Raw genomic sequence first — 17,237 nt, forward strand, 5'->3', positions numbered from 1 at the left:
GAAACAATAGCCAAGGAAGTTAAGAGTCAGGAGATATTTGCTTTCCCTACAGAAACTAAAGATAACAACTTAACAAAAGTTCGTGAATTGTCTTTCAGATGGTGGGACATAGACCCCAGGTAAGAGTGAAGCGAAGACTCAACTTTAACCACCACCCTCTAAGTTTCTTTTGAGGAGCTTGGAGAATGCCACTCCCTGTTGGTTTAAGTGGTACAGGCGCTAAAAGATTATTTAGGCAGATAGTGAGGGTAAGCAAGTCCTCGGCTAGGTTTCCCTTTTAACAAAAAGCAGCCCCTAAATCATTTATTTTCTAACAAAGAGCAGCCTGTAAAATCGAGCTGCAGACATAGATAAGCAAGCTGGAAGCTTGCATGGGTGAATGCGGCAGCTGTGCCAATAGGAAAAGGCTACCTGGTGGCCAGGCATGTTCCACATGGTGGCTCCATCTTCCCTTTTCTTTTTCTTTTCTTTTTTTTTTTTTTTTGAGATAGAGTCTCGCCCTTTTGCCCAGACTGGAGTGCAGTGGCGCGATCTCGGCTCACTGCAAGCTCCGCCTCCCGGGTTCACGCCATTCTCTTGCCTCAGTCTCCCGTGTAGCTGGGACTACAGGCGCCCACCACCACGCCAGGCTAATTTTTTGTATATTTAGTAGAGACGGGGTTTCACCGTGTTAGCCAGGATGGTCTCGCTCTCCTAACCTTGTGATCTGCCCGCCTCGGCCTCCCAAAGTGCTGGGATTACAGGCGTGAGCCACCGCGCCTGGCCTCCATCTTCCCTTTTCTTTGTCAACCACGTGTACAGTAAGGAACAGACAACACCACACCGGCCAGGTAGAGAGGCCATTTGCATAATAGAAGATTGGGGTGGGGTGGCCAGCTTCTTTGCGCGCTATGTGAACACCACACCTAGTCCACCAATCTTTGGGCCCTATGTAAATTAGACAACACCTCCTCAAGCCAGTCTATAAACCCTCCCCTCCCCGCACATGCGTTTCACCGCAAAACCCAAAGACCCACTTAGGTGCCCCGTCTCTCCGCAGGAGAGAGAGCTTTTCTCTTTCTCTCTATCAAATCTCTTCTCTTAAGCTCACTTCTTGTGTGTCCGTGTCCTCGATTTCCTTGGTGTAAGACGACGAACCTCAGGCATTTACCCCAGACAACGAAGGTGCTTCATAAGGTCATGCAGCTGGTAAGTGGCAGAGCAAGGACTTGAACGGAGGGAGTCTGGCTCCAAGGCTGGGCTCTCTCTCTCTCTCTCTCTCTCTCTCTCTCTCTCCCCCCCTCCCCCCTCCTTTTTTCTCTCTCCCTTTCTCTCTTTCTCTCTTTCTTTCTCTGTTGCCCAGGCTGGAGTGCAGTGATGCAATCTCGGGTCACTGCAACCTCTGCCTCCCCAGCTCAAGCAATCCTCCCACCTCAGCCTCCCAAGCAGCTGAGACTACAGGAATGCACCACTATGACCAGCTAATTTTTTTTTTTTTTTTGAGGCAGTTTCTCACTCTGTCACCCAGGCTAGAGTGCAGTGGTGCGATCGTGGCTCAATGCAACCTCTGCCTCCCAGGTTCAAGGGATTCTAGTGCCTCTGCTCCTGAGTAGGGATTACAGGCACCCACCACCATGCCCAGCTAATTTTTGTATTTTTAGTAGAGAAGGGGTCTCATTATGTAGCCCAGGCTGGTCTCCTGGACTTAAGCAATCCTTTTACCCCAGCCTCCCAAAATGCTAGGATTTCAGGAGTGAGCCACCGTGCCTGGCTAAGGCTAGGCTCTTATCTCCCAGCCTATGTGACCTTCTGATGGAGTCACAGGTGAGGGGGCGTGGCACATGGAGACTTGATTTTCACCAGGCACTCAGTTTGGTTCCCAGTCCAACTCTGTTTCTGCCCTGGGGTCCCTTCTTGATACTGGAAATGGATAAAGCCTGTGGGTTTTTATTAAATTTTTTTTTTCCCCACACAACACTGATGTATCAAGGGGGTTTTACCCAGTCTGGATTATGACTTCGTCTTTGACTTTTGATTTTAAAAACTAAGCATTTGCTTCTATTGTTCTCTGGTTTTATGGTGACAACTTTCATCCTCAGGCAATGAGTAAGTGACTCATGTTGCGTTGCCTGGAGGATGGGGTGGGGAAGGAGTGAGCGGGAAAGGGCGTCAGAGTACTGAGCATGATTCCACTTATAGGAGGGATCTAAAATAGTCAAGTGCACAGAATCAAAGAGTGGAATGGTGGTTGCTAGGGACTGGGGGAGGGCGAAATGGGGAGTTACTAATCAATGGGCAGAAAGCTCCAGTCAAGCAAGATGAATAAGCTGTAGAAATTTGCTGTATGACATTTACTTATAGTCAGCAGGAATGTATTGGACACTTAAAAAATCTGTTAAGAGAGGAGATCTCATGTTGTGTTCTTTTTCTTTTTTTTTTTTTTAAAGAGATTGGGGTCTTGCTATGCTGCCCTGGCTAGTCTTGAACTCCTGGCCTCATGCAATCTTCTGCCTTGGCATCCCAAACTGCTGAAATTACAGGTGTGAGCCATTGCACCTGGCGCCTAGTGTTCTTATCACAAGTAAAAAAATAAAAAAAGATGGCCAGGCATGGTGGCTTGCGCCTATAATCCCAGTGCTTTGGGAGGCTGAGGTGGGGGGGAAATCGCTTGAGGTCAGGAGTTTGAGACCGGCCTGGGCAACACAGTGAGACCCAGTCTACATTTTAAAAAAGAGAGAGAAAGATGGACTATATCACATCTGTTTCTCTGTATCCCATTTTTCATCTCCTCCACCTTCATTTGTTCTACTTCTTGTCAGCCTCAAGTCTTGGGGACGGAGGTGAAGATTCTGTGGCTAGCACAGGTCTGCCCTTCTGGGATACATTGCCCCTCCAGGGAAGTGCTGCCTAAAAGAAATGTCACGTGACCCACACATGTAATTTTAAACTTTCTGCTAGCCACATTAGAAAGGTAAAGAGAGGCCGTGGTGGGTAAAGGTAAAGGTAAAGAGGGCATGGTGGGACATGCCTGTAATCTCAGCACTTGGGGATGCCATGGTGGGAGATTGCTTGAGCCCAGTTTAAGATGAGCCTAGGCAAATGGTGAGACACTGTCTCCACGAAAATAAATAAATAGCTGGGCGTGGTGGCTGATGCCTGTAATCCTAGCACTTTGGGAGGCAGAGGTGGGTGGATTGCCTGAGCTCAGGAGTTCCAGACCTGCCTGGCCAACATGGTGAAACCCCATCTCTACTAAAAAAATATAAAAATTAGCCGGGGGTGGTGGTGTACATCGGTAGTCCCAGCTATTCGGGAGGCTGAGGCAGGAGAATCACTTGCAGTGGCTGCAGTGAGCCGAGATCGTGCCACTGCACTCCAGCCTGGCCGACAGAGTAAGACTCTGTCTCGATAAATAAACAAACAAATAAATAAATAAATAAAAATGAGGCCAGGCACGGTGACTCACGCCTGTAATCCTAGCACTTTGGGAGGCCGAGGAGGGCAGATTACTTGAGGCCAGAAGTTTGAGAGCAGCCCGGAAAACATAGCAAAACCTGTCTCTACAAAAAATTAAAAATTTTTGAGAATCTGTCTCCAAAAAAAAAAAAAAATAGCTGGCTGAGGTGGGAGGATGGATTCAGCCCAGGAGGCTGAGGCTGCAGTGAGCTATGATCACACCACTGCACTCCAGCCTGGGAGATTTCTCTGTCTCCAAAAAATAAAAGTAAAGAGACACCCATGACAATTTTCTTTTTTCTTTCTTTTTTTTTGAGATGGAGTCTCGCTCTTTGGCCCAGGCTGGCGCGTTCTCAGCTCACTGCAAGCTCTGCCTCCTGGATTCATGCCATTCTCCTGCCTCAGCCTCCCGAGTAGCTGGGACTACAGGCACCCGCCACTGCGCCTGGCTAATTTTTTGTATTTTTAGTAGAGGTGGAGTTTCTCCGTGTTAGCCAGGATGGTCTCGATCTCCTGACCTCGTGATCCACCCGCCTCTGCCTCCCAAAGTGCTGGGATTACAGGCGTGAGCCACTGAGCCCGGCCTCTTTCTTTCTTTTTTTTTTTTTTTGAGACAAAGTCTTGCTCTATTGCCCAGGCTGCTGGAGTGCAGTGGCACAATCTTGGCTAACTGCAACCTCCACACCCCCACCACCAGTTCAAGTGATTCTCGTGTCTCAGCCTCCGGAGTAGATGGGATTACAGGTGCCCATCACCATGCCCAGCTAATTTTTGTATTTTTAGTAAAAAGGAGGTTTTGCCATGTTGGCCAGGCTGGTCTCAAACTCCTGACCTCAAGTGATCTGCCTGCCTTGGCATCCCAAAGTGTTGGGATTACAGGTGTGAGCCACTGTACCTGGCTGACAATTTTCATGTTTTATTTAACCCAATATGACTAAACTATTGTTACTTCAATGTGCTATCAATATAAAACATAATTATTTTTCCATACTAAAGTTTTTTAAAATACTGGGGTGTAATTTATACTAATGATCCCAACTTAATGCAGACTCACCACATTTCAAGTGCCCGATGGCCACATGTGCCCAGTGAATACTGCGATGGACAGTGGAGCTCTGGAGCTCTGAACCTCTGTGTTCTGGGGTGACCTTACTCCCGGGACTAATGTCAGAGGATGGCTGTAAGGCCCAGGGCTATTTGTGTCCAGCTCCAACTTAATCTCTCCTGGGGAAATGAACTTTGTTCTCTTTTAGTGGGGAATCTGTCCTTGGTTTGTCCATTGTGGGATGTTTTCTAGAGCACAGATGCTAATGTTGTTCTAAAAAACTGGGGTTCTTGGCCAGGCGAAGTGGCTCACGCCTGTAATCCCAGCACTTTGGGAGGCTGAGGCGGGCGGATCACGAGGTCAGGAGATCGAGGCCATCCTGGCTAACACGGTGAAACCCCGTCTCTACTAAAAATACAAAAAATTAGCCGGGTGTGGTAGTGGGCACCTGTAATCCCAGCTACTTGGGAGGCTGAGGCAGGAGAATGCCGTGAACCTGGGAGGCAGAGGTTGCAGTGAGCCGAGATCGCATCACTGTACTCCAGCCTGAGTGACAGAGCAAGACTCCATCTCAAAAAAAAAAAAAACCAAACAAAAAACTGGAGTTCTTCATCAGGCAAGTAACAAAGACTCTTCACAGAGATGTAGGTTTGGATCAATAGGAGTTTTATTGCTTGACACAGTAAAGAAGAACATTGAGAGTATTCTCCAAAGCAGTGTCTTCCCAAGGGAAAGTGATAGGCGGGTTTTATGGGGTGATAGAGGGTGCATCATTGCGTGTAGTGGGGTCTCAGTTGTACAAATGCGGTGAGCCATCATGCCAGCACATAAGTTGCATGTTAAGGTAATGAAGCTATAGCTCCTCTGGGGGTGGAGACTTTAGCATGGTAATGAGAAATGTTCACTTGGGTTCATCTATAAGTTGTGGGAGTCTGCCAGGAGCTGGTTTTAACTGATTAGGTGACTGCATTCCATACAAGGTTTAGGAAGAAAAGGACTCCAGGGCAGGAGGCTATAAAACAGGCTGATTGCTCAAGTTTATTAAATTCCTGTAATCTCTGGAGACCCTCCCTGTCTGCTTACACTAAGTAAACCTGACCTGCATGTTAACATGAAGAGCAAAGGATGCTATGTATTCATTTAAAAATTATGTATTGAATATGTCATAAGCTCAAGATTCTGTTCTAACATGCAGTTCCGGGTCCTAGGGGGATGGGACCAAAGCCTCAGTGTTTTTTTTTTTTTTTTTGAGACAGAGACTCACTCTGTTGCCCAGGCTGGAGTGCATTGGCATGATCTCAGCTCATTGCAACCTCTGCCTCCCGGGTTCAAGAGATTCTTGAGCTTCAGCCTCCTGAGTAGCTGGGATTACAGGCATGCACCACCATGCCCAGCAATTTTTTTGTATTTTGGATTTCACCATCTTGGCCAGGCTGGTTTCAAACTCCTGGCCTCAGGTGATCCACCTGCCTCGGCCTCCCAAAGTGCTGGGATTACAGGTGTGAGCCACGTGCCCGACCTCAGTCTTTAGGATCAAAAGCGAAAGCCCCTGGCCTTGTGGAGCTTTCATTCCTTGGAGGGAAACAGGGAGGACAGGGAGTGCAGCTGGGGCTGAGGTGGTGTGCAAAGACCTCTCAATAGTGACGTGACATTTGAATAAACACGAGAAGGAATTGAAGGATTGATGAGGGATGGGGAGGAAGCTGAGGATTCAGTCTCCCTGGGTTCAGATCCTGGCTTCAGAGACTTCAGTTTCCAACCATGGCAGACTGGGAGGGACCAGATTTACTCTCTTGCTTTAAACAACTCAAAAACCCAATGACATACGTGAAACAATAATTTCCGGACATTGAACCACAGATAGCACAATACAGAGATCCTGAAAGAAAAGAAATAGCTAAGTCTCGTGATGGCCACAGGTCTTGATGCAGAGAGGAGAAACACAACAGAATACGACAGTGTCCCTGAGTTGAGAGTCTGGGGAGGCCAAGGCAAGGGAGTGAACCACACAGAAAAGATTTTGGAGCTGTTTAGAGCATTCCCCTCCATTCTTTAGCTGAGTACTGATCAGTACACACCTGTGAAGAAACTCCCGGAGGCCAAGGAAAGACCACCAAGAAGGACCAGGTGGAGCTCACATAGGATCGGGAATTGTGTTCTTACTGACCAGAAAGGAAAGACCTCTCCATGAGTCCATTTTGCATTGCTCCAAAGGAATACCTGAGGCTGGGTAATTTATAAAGAAAAGAGGTTTATTTGGCTCAGAATTCTCAGGATTCTGTATAAGCAGCATGGCACCAGCCTCTGCTTGGCTTCTGGTGACAGGAAGCTTTCAGTCATGGCGGAAGATGAAAGGGGAGTAGGCATGTCACATGGTGAGAGAGGGAGCAAGAGAGAGAGGAGGAGATGCTAGGCCCCTTTAAACAACCAGCTTCTGCATGAACTAACAGAGTGAGAACTTATTCATTACCATGGGGAGTGCACAAAGCCATTTGAGGAGACAGAGAAAAGAGACCCAAATTAAACTTTAAGAGATGACAGTACGATGATGGAGCAAATAGCAGATCAGACACTATGAAGGCATAGGCTATGGGAAATATTGAGACACAGAGAAAGAAGACTAAAGAAAAACAAGTCACACACGCACACAAATAACAGAGCCTCTGTTCTCTGCAGTGGCTCACGCCTGTAATCCCAGCACTTTGGGAGGCTGAGGCACGCAGATTACTTGAGGCCAGGAGTTCAAGATCAGCCTGGCCAACATGGCAAAAACCCTTCTCTACTAAAAAAATACAAAAATTAGCTAGGCATGGTGGTGCATGCTTGTAGTCCCAGCTACTTGGGAGGCCGAGGCAGACAATTACTTGAACCTGGGAGGTGGCAGTTGCAGTGAGCTGAGATTGTGCCACTGCACTACAGACTGAGCAGCAGAGCAAGACTCTGTCTCAACCCTCCCCCTGCCAAAAAAAAAAAAAAAAAAAAAAACCAGCCATGATAAAGTGTGGTCAACATCAAGTGCTTTAATATATGTATAATTGGAGTCTCTGAAGGAGAGGTGAGAAGTAAGGGGAATAGAAATTGTATTTGAAAAAATAACAACTGAACACTTCAAATTTTATAAAAATCTATAAACCCACAGTTATGAGAATCTCAAGGAACCCCAAACAGATCTTGCATCCAATGCTTGCTTTGTAACTGTGGGCAAGTTACTATGCTGTCTGAGGCCGCATTTCCTCATCTGTTGTAATAATGAATCTTGTATGGAGCACCCTTGACATAAATGATTCCACCTTAGAAAAAAAGTCCAGTTTGGCCGGGTGCAGTGGCTCATGCCTGTAATCCCAGCACTTTAGGAGGCTGAGGTGGGTGGATTACCTGAGGTCAGGAGCTTGAGATCAGACTGGGCAACACGGTGAAACCCCGTCTCTACTAATAATACAAAATTAGCTGGGCGTGGTGACACATGCCTGTAATCCCAGCTACTTGGGAAGCTGAGGCAGGAGAATTGCTTGAACCTGGGAGGCAGAGGATGCGGTGAGCCGAGATCATGCCATTGCACTCCAGCCCGGGCGACAAGAATAAATCTCCGTCTCAGCAAAAAAGAAAAAAAGGAAAAAGTCCAGGTAACATTTCAAAACACATTAAGGCAACAGGGTCCAGATGTTCTCCTAATCAATACAGACAAAATCCAACCAGATAAGGGCATCACCCTTTACTATCAGTTATCACCAGAGGACTCAAAGGCCATAAAGTGAGCAGAACTGTATCGACTAGACATGGCCATCTTGGCAGACCCTGTCTTGCTTTCACTCATGAGCAGCACCTGGCATTTGCTCCCGAAGATCCTGCCCAAATCAAGGAGACAATGTCTTGCTCTCCTTGCAAGACACTGATAACCATCCAGGTCATCCCAGGACACTCTAATTGTCCATGTAACTCTCCTTGGCCTGGTTCATTAACCCCTTTTCCTATCCCCTTTTCTCTTGCTGTTGAATGCTGCTCTGTTTTGTGTGAAATTTTAATCTACAACATTTATAGACTGATTAAGCATACTCTTATGTATGGTTTGCAATATTGACTGACCTGTGGATTGGCTTGAGCCCGTGTGCCCACAGCTCTGACTACTGAGTGAATGGGAAGTACTAAGGAGAATTGCCTGCTTGGGAACCCCATGATTGAAATAACATCAGTAAAAGTTGACCTAATCAAGGAAATATTGTGATTTCCTTAAGTGATTACCTTAATCTACAACCAAGTGGTTACCTTGATTAAGTTCACCTAATCAAGGTGACCTTGTGTGCTCCTTATCAAGGTAACCTTGTCTGACCTTGTGGAAAGACACAAATGTGCATGGACTTGGTTATGTCTGACCTTGTGCTACTCACTACAAACTTATATTAAGCACTAGTTCTGCTCCAGGAACTGTTCTTTTTTGTTTTATTTTGGGGGCAAGATCTTGCTCTGTTGCCCAGGCTGAAGTGCAGTGGCATGATCACAGCTCACTGCAGCTGAAACTCCTGGGCTCAAGTGCTTCTCCTGCCTCAGTCTCTGAGACTACAGTTGCATGCCACCATGCCTGGCTAATTTAAGGTTTTGTTTGTTTGTTTGTTTGTTTTTGTAGAGACGGATATTGCTATCTTGCCCAGGCCGGTTTTGGACTCCTGGCATCAAGCAAGCCTCCTGCCTTGGCTTCCCAAAGTGCTGGGATTCCAGGTGTGAGCCACCGCAGCTGTCCACCAGTTGCTGTTCTAAAAGCTTTACAACAAAACCATGTGGGTGCTGTTACTATCATCTTCATTTTGCATATGAGAAAAGTGAAGGATGAAGCATGGGAAGGTTAAGTAATTTGCTGAAGATTACACAGCTCAGAAGCCTGGTGGATCCAGGATTCAAATCAGAGCCCCAGCTCCTAGCCTCTGTACAGCTTCTAAACTCTATAAGACTGGGAAAACGACAGTGTTGAATTCATAGGCTTTTTGTGATGGTTAAACCTGGTAATCCATATGAATGTGTTTACTTAGCAGAGTGTTTGTTCAAAACAAAAAACAAAAACTTCGAGTGGAATTGGAATGGCTGGTGTGGGGAGGGGTGAGGCCTATAAGGCCATGAATGAGAATTAACACCACTATTTACCAGCCACAGGACAGAGGGCAGTCCTTTAGGCCCCTGGATTCTCTTGGATTTCTATTCCTTCCCACATCTCTACTTGCCCTTTCCCTGGGAAAGGAGGAAGTGAACAATCAGTGAGCTTTTCTTCTCATTTCCACTTTACATAGACTGTGCCAGTTATGGTTGGGGAAAATGAGCTAGAAGGTGACTGAAGGTTCGTTAGTGTTATTTGCTCTTTTTCTGAGTCACCAAAATGGCATCCTTTCTGTTTTGTTTAAAGATATTGTCAAATGTGAAAAGATCACATATGGGCTGGTGACAAGGCGCACATCTGTAATCCCAGCTCTTTGAGAGGCTGAGGCGGAAGGATCACTTGAGCCCAGGAGTTTGAGACCAGCCTGGACAACATGGCAAGACCTCATTTCTACAAAAAAATATAAAAGAAAAACATATCACTCCTGTAATCCCAGCACTTTGGGAGGCTGAGTCAAGTGGATCACCTGAGGTCAGGAGTTCGAGACAAGGCTGGCCAACATAGTGAAACGCCGTCTCTACTAAAAATACAAAAATTAGCTGGGCATGGTGGCGGGTGCCTGTAGTCCCAGCTACTTGGGAGGCTGAGGCAGGAGAATCACTTGAACCCAGGAGGTGGAAGTTGCAGTGAGCCGAGATTGCGCCATTGTACCCCAGCCTGGGCAACAAGAGCAAAACTTGGTCTCAAAAAAAAAAAAAAAAAAAAAAAAAAAGAAATACATATAGGCATGTTAAGTATAAACCAGATTACATTCAGTATAATCTGATTTCTAACGTATCCTTTGTTGCATTTTGAGAGATTTAATTGACTCTGAATTGGGCTCCTGGGGCCTGAGGCTGAGCTCTGGTCAATGCTGCCATATGGGCATTTTCTGTCCAGACCTATCTCTGGGACCAAGTATTAGAGAAAAACAAGTAGTTTCTTAAAGCTGTAGACATTCTATGATAAGGCAGAATTATCTTCTTTTTATTTTATTTAATTTTATTTATTATTTTTATTTTAGTATTCTTATTTTTTGAGACAGTCTCACTCTGGCTCCCAGGTTGGGGTGCAGTGGGGCAATCTCGGCTCACTGTAACCTCCACCTTCAGGGTTCAAGCGATTCTTCTGCCTCAGCCTCCCGAGTAGCTGGGATTACAGGTGCCCGCCACAACACTCGGCTAATTTTTATATTTTTTTAGTAGAGACGGGGTTTCACCATGTTGGCCAGGTTGGTTTCGAGCTCCTGACCTCAGGTGATCTGCCTGCCTCAGCCTCCCAAAGTGCTGGGATTACAGGCGTGAGCCACTGTGCCCGACCCTTTCATTCATATTATAAAAATAATACATGTTCCTTTAGGGCATTAGAAACTGTAGGCAAAGAAAGAGAAGGAAACAATTACAAGTAACCTGCTAGCACACATGAAATTTTGCTGTATAGTTTTCCAGTGTTTTAAAAATGTCTATCTGGTAAAAATGGGGTCACACTTTTAAAAATGGATATATCGTGGATGTCATCCTCAGCTGTTGCTTATTCTTCTGCAACATAAATTTTTGTGTAGTTCCATAATAAATATACAGTCAGGTTACATTTAATGCAGATTTGAACTACACAGCTTGAAATAATAGGATATAAAATATTAATTAAATCTAACTTTATGGGCAAAATTTGATAAAATGTGAATCCTGCCTTGCATTTATTCTCTGTAGGAAATTTAATCTTGCATAATGTGAGGTATTGTATTATGAGAGGTGTTCAGCAATTCAATCCTTTGCATAAAATATGGCTGCCCTGTCCCATCATTTATTGAGCCAGGCCTCTGTTTATGGTCACTTAATACTGCAGTGAGCCTCTTTGAAGATAAATCTTTGCGCATGTCCCATGATGATGTCTTTAGGAAAAATCCTTTGATATGTAATTGCTGGGTCAAGGCTTTTAATGCATATTATCAAATCCCATCCTGGAAGGCGGTATGAACATTTACGTAACAAACATTTCCATAGGGCTTACTATTGGACAGGCACTATTCTAAGAATTTTGCATCCTGATAATAATGGTATGCAATAGATGCTGCGATCATTACCATCATCCCTGTTTTATGGATGAGGAAGCTGAGGTCACCTCAGAGACGCAGGTCGTAGAACTAGTAGGTGTTAACGCTGGCTTCTGGGTCCTGGCTCCTAAACGCTGGAGTGTGGTATTTCCCTAACATCCTCAGCATCAGAGTACAAGGTGATTTATTTCTCTATACCCTTGCCCACGAGTAATATGTATCTGCTCAAAGGGATTGTGACTACATTATTATACTCGGGAAATCAGTTCACCAAATGGTGATTTCTGAGCACTGGCATTGTAACAGATAAAGAAGAAGTTCTAATCTATGGCTTCCAGTGAGTTACAATTTGATGTTGATTTTTTTTCCTCCAAGAAACCCCATGGTTATGAATTGCATGCTTGTGTCTTCCCAAAATTCATATGTTGAAACCCTTATCCTCAATGTGATGGTATGAGGAGATAGGGCCTTTGGGAGGTGATTAGATACGAAGTTGGAGTCCTTATAAGATTAATGATATTACAAAAAGAGACAGGAGAGCTTTCTCTCTCTCTCTGTCTGTTCATATGAAGGTATAATGTGAAGTGGCCTTCTGCAAATCAGAAGGAGAGCCCTCGCCAGACACAGGATCAGCCCATGCCTTGATCTTGAACTTCCCAGCCTCCAGAACTATGAGAAATAAATGCTTGTTTAAGCCACCCAGTCAATGGTATCTTGTTATAACAGCTCAAAATTACCAAGGCACCGTCAAAGTAATATTTTCTGATGCTTCCTCCCGGCAGAAGAGTCCCTCATTTTTGGTCTTCATGTAGCAGATGTTTTGGGGGTTCACTGGTTCTCTCAAAGGCTCTGCTCACAGTACCAGGATTTTAGGAAACTCTCTTAAGCTATGTGGCATACTTTCTCTGCTGTCTGCTACAGATGCTGGCTCCATGCCTTACGGTCTCTGCAGTTTGCCTTAGCCCCTGATCCAGTGCTAGCTTTATTCATTCACTGCAGCGAGCTTTCATGCTGAGAGAATAACAAAGAGGCATGAGATTCTGTGGCTTTTAACCTGAGATAGGGAGCTGTGTTTAGTTACTTTTCTTGAGCTCACTCATAACATGACTAATTCTTTTCCAAGACCTCTAGATCCTTGTCTTAGTGTAAAACTGCTCAGCGGCCATAACAAAAGTATCCAACAATACGTGGCTTAAAGAACAAAGTGTTTTTTTTTTCCCTCTCATGTAACAGTGCTGAGGTTAGCAGTTGAGATCATTGAGGTGGCTGTAATCCACATAGTCTTTCAGGGACCCAAGTCCTTTCATCGTGTTGCTTTGCTATATACCAGTGCATTAACATCATCTGCATGGTGAGGGTTCCAACCAGTGGGAAAGAGAAAGAACATGGAGGAGTAATGCTCACTGCATAGGCCTAGACACAAACCACTTCCACTTGAATCCCTTTGGCAAGAACTAAATCACTAAACACCTAACTGCAAGGGATGCTGGGAATTGTAGTTCACCCCCATACCCAGAAAGAAGAGAATGGGTTTAAGGGGAGGGCCAGCGGTATCCAAAAGACCCTCCAAGTAGAGAATAAATCTAGCTGGGTTTCTGTTTATGCATAGCTAGGTTATTATTGTCTTTATTGCCCCTCTTCCTATACCATATCAATGGGTGAATTTAAGACTAAGATATATAGAGGCCAGGCACGGGGGCTCAAAATTGTAATCTCAGGCTACTTGGGAGGCTGAGGCAGGAGAATCACTTGAACTTGGGAAGCAGAGGTTGCAGTGAGCTGAGATCCCTCCACTGCACTCCAGCCTGGAAGCAAGACACTGTCAAAAAAAAAAAAAAAAAGAATAAGATGCCTTATTGAGTGTTAGCACACCAGCTTCATGGGCTCTGGGACCTTGCTCTTAAAAACATGTGCCAGGGCGGATCATGAGGTCAAGAGATCAAGACCATCCTGGCCAACATGGTGGAACCCCATCTGTACTAAAAATACAAAAATTAGCTGGGCGTGGTGACACATGCCTGTAGTTCCAGCTACTCAGCAGGCTGAGGCAGGAGAATTGCTTGAACCTGGGAGGCAGAGGTTACAGTGAGCTGAGATGCTGCCGTGAGCCGAGATGGCACCACTACACTCCAGCCTGGCGACAGAGCGAGACTCCGTCTCAAAAAAACAAAACAAAGACAAACAAAAAAACACACATGTCAACCTTCTTATTGGCTCTACCTGACCCCAAAATGAGCTCATAGTTTGATGTTAAAGCAGAATATGCAGACTTTGTAGGCAAAAGTTCTGAATGAGAATCACAGCTCCATCATTTATCTCCCTTCTGTGTGACTCTGGACATGTTACCTAAACTCTCTGAGTTTTAGTTTATTGTGAGGATTGTATAAGCACGTAGAATGATTAAGAGCCAGGGCTTTGGCATCCAACATGATTGGTTGCAAATCCTGGCTTTTGTGACACTAGACAATCCTCTTAATTTATATGAGTACCAGGTTTCCTGTAGAATGGGGTAATACCCTACCTCTTACTGGGTTGTGCGAATGATATATGTCCTAAGCAGTTAGGTCAGTATTGGCTCACAGTACTGAGAAGTTAATCTACATTCAGCCTCAAGTAGTGTGACCATCCTTTCTCACTGCCTTCTCCCACAGGTTGGCTTCATCCTTAGGCTGCCTCTACAGTGGAAACAAGATGGTGGCTACATATTCAGAAGAAGAGTGACATTTTCTCTTCCTCGCACCCCCCTTGAATCTCATTGGCTCTAACTGGTTATGTGTGTATCTTTAAACTGTGGCTTGGGGGATTAGACTGATTAGCTGATTGGCTTCAGGGAGTTGATACCCATTCCTGGAGTTAGGGATGGGGTCATTCCCAATCAATTATATGGCAGACATTTGGGGGAGGGATGTTCCTCCAAAGGGAAACTGGCTTGTAATTACCCGAAAGGCAGCCAAAACAACAGATGTCCACTACAGAGAATGTGTTTGAAGGATGAGTTAATTGGACCTAATTATGGCCCAATTTTTATTTGTTTTTTTTTTTGAAATGATGAGTTGATTCCTTCTGATGATAGATGAGCTAATCACCATTTCTGGTAGTTTTCTTTCGTATCCTACTTAGTTGACTCTTGGAGTTTTCTTTTATTGCTTTGCCCATACCAATGAATGCTTTCTCCCCCATTACATCTTCAATGTCTCACCCAAAACTGAGCTCATAGTTTCAAGTCAAAGCAGAATACAGGAGCTGTAATTCTCAGAGTGTTAGTTTGTCTCCAAAGCCTAAAGACACTCCAAAGAGTCAGTGTCTTTCTGACCCATAAGTTCATGTTACAGGTGCAGACAGAACCTGTATGTGGTGATCAGACACCCCCAAACAAATGCATTGAAGGGGAATCTAGTTGGAGTCTATTTATTTATTTTGAGACAGAGTCTTACTCTGTCACCCAGGCTGGAGTGCAGTGGTGTGATCTCAGCTCACTGCAACCCTCACCTCCTGAGTTAAAGCAATTCTCGTGCCTCAGTCTCCCGAGTAGCTGGAATTACAGGCTTGTGCCACCACACCGCTAAAAGTACTAATTTTTGTATTTTTAGCAGAGATGGGGTTTCACCGTGTTGGCCAGGCTGGTGTTGAACTCCTGATCTCAAGTGATCCACCACCCTTGGCCTTCCAAAGTGCTGGGATTACAGGCATGAGCCATTACGCCTGGCCTATATATTTTTGAACTTGTAGCATTTGTCTTTGAAATAGCAGTGAGCTTTTTGATTCCAAAGTTTTTGATATAAGTATGTGTGTGTGTGTGGTGTGTGTGTGTGTGTGTGTGTGTCTGTGGGTGAAAGAGAGAGAGAGAGATTGGGAGAGAGAGAGAGAGAGAGGAGATAGACATTGGGAGAGAGAGAGAGAGAGAGATTGGAGGGAGAGAAGAGAGAGATTGGGAGGGAGAGAGAGAGAGAGGAAGGACAAGGGTCAGGTAAGTGTGTCCTGTCTCCCTCCTTCTGGATCAAAACTCCTGCTGGGTGGGGTGAGAATGTGTAGTAGCAAAAACCGGAGGCATATGGGGGAATCCTCAAGCAGTGGGGTATGGGCCCCAGTCCCCGTTTGAGACTCTGGGATGCAAATGAGTAATCGGAAGCCCTGCACTAGCACAGAGTGGCTGCATTAGAGGAACATTGGTGGTGTCGTGTGTTTATGTAGAGAGGGCTTCCACTGATGCCTTGGGTCTCTGTCAATTCCTGAGTGCCTGGGAATACCTCCAGCACTCCCTCCACCATCACCAAGAGAGACAAAGAAAGTAATTGAATGTACTAGCTGTCTTTTTATTTTTATTTTTATTTTTATTTTTTTTAGAGACAGGATCTTGCTCTGTCACCCAGGCTAAAGTACCGTGGTGTGATAACAGCTCACTGCAGCCTCGACCTTCAGAGCTTAGGTGATCCTCCTGCCACAGCCTCCTGAGTAGCTGGGACTACAGGCATGCGCCACTGTGCCCAGCTAGTTTAAAAAATATTTTTTGTAGCCGGATGCGGTGGCTCATGCCTGTAATCCCAGCACTTTGGGAGGCCGAGGTGGGAGGATAACCTGAGGTCAGGAGTTAGAGACCAGACTGACCAACATGGAGAAACCCCGTCTCTACTAAAAATACAAAATTAGCCAAGCATGGTGGTGCATGCCTGTAATCCCAGCCACTTGGGAAGCTGAGGCAGAGAATCGCTTGAACCTGGGAGGCAGAGGTTGCAGTGAGCCGAGATTGCGCCATTGCACTCCAGCCTGGGCAACAAGAGCGAAACTCTGTCTGTCTCTCTCTATGTATATATTTTTGTAGAGACAAGAACTTACTGTGTTGCCCAGGCTGTTCTCGAATGCCTGGCTTCAAGCACTCCTCCCACCTTGGCATCCCAACGTGTTGGGATTACAGGTGTGAGCCACTGCACCTAACCTGCCTTTTTATTATAAGGTCAACATGACTGTGTAGCCAAGAGCTACAGGATGGATTGCCGAGGCCAGGGAGATTGAAAGGAAGTCACAGCCCAAAATCTCAGAGGGATCCACAGAGCCGGTGAAAGCTAAGGTGGGACTTACCCAACAGAGGGGTCTGGCCCAGCCACCCAATGGCACAACCCAACTAGGAGATCTGAGCATCTACCAACTGTGGCCACCAGTGAAATGGTGTCATTGGGGTAAATACCGAGGGTTTGTTGTCTCATGCCAAGGGAATCGAGTTTGCGGACACAAGAAGTGGGTGTAGGAGCAGAGGTTTAAAAGGCAAAAGAAAGAGAAAGGGTAAGAGCTCTCTCTCCTGTGAGAGAGAGTGGTGGCCCAGTGGGGCTTCTGACCCACGTTGGAGTGCACTGGATTTTATAGACAGGCTTGAGGAGGCAGTGTCTAATTCACAAAGGGCCCACAGATTGGTTGGACCAGGTGTGAGGTTTACATAGTGTGCAGGGAAGCTGGCCACGCCACCCTAATCTTATTATGCAAAGGGGCTTTCCACTTGGCGGGCACCATGTTGTCCGCTCCCTACTGCACACATGGTTGGAAAGGGAAAGGGAAGATGGAGCTGCCATTTTGAACATGCCTAGTCCTAG

The sequence above is a fragment of the Nomascus leucogenys genome, chromosome 2 (genome assembly GCF_006542625.1).
Source record: "Nomascus leucogenys isolate Asia chromosome 2, Asia_NLE_v1, whole genome shotgun sequence".
Classification (NCBI taxonomy): domain Eukaryota; kingdom Metazoa; phylum Chordata; class Mammalia; order Primates; family Hylobatidae; genus Nomascus; species Nomascus leucogenys.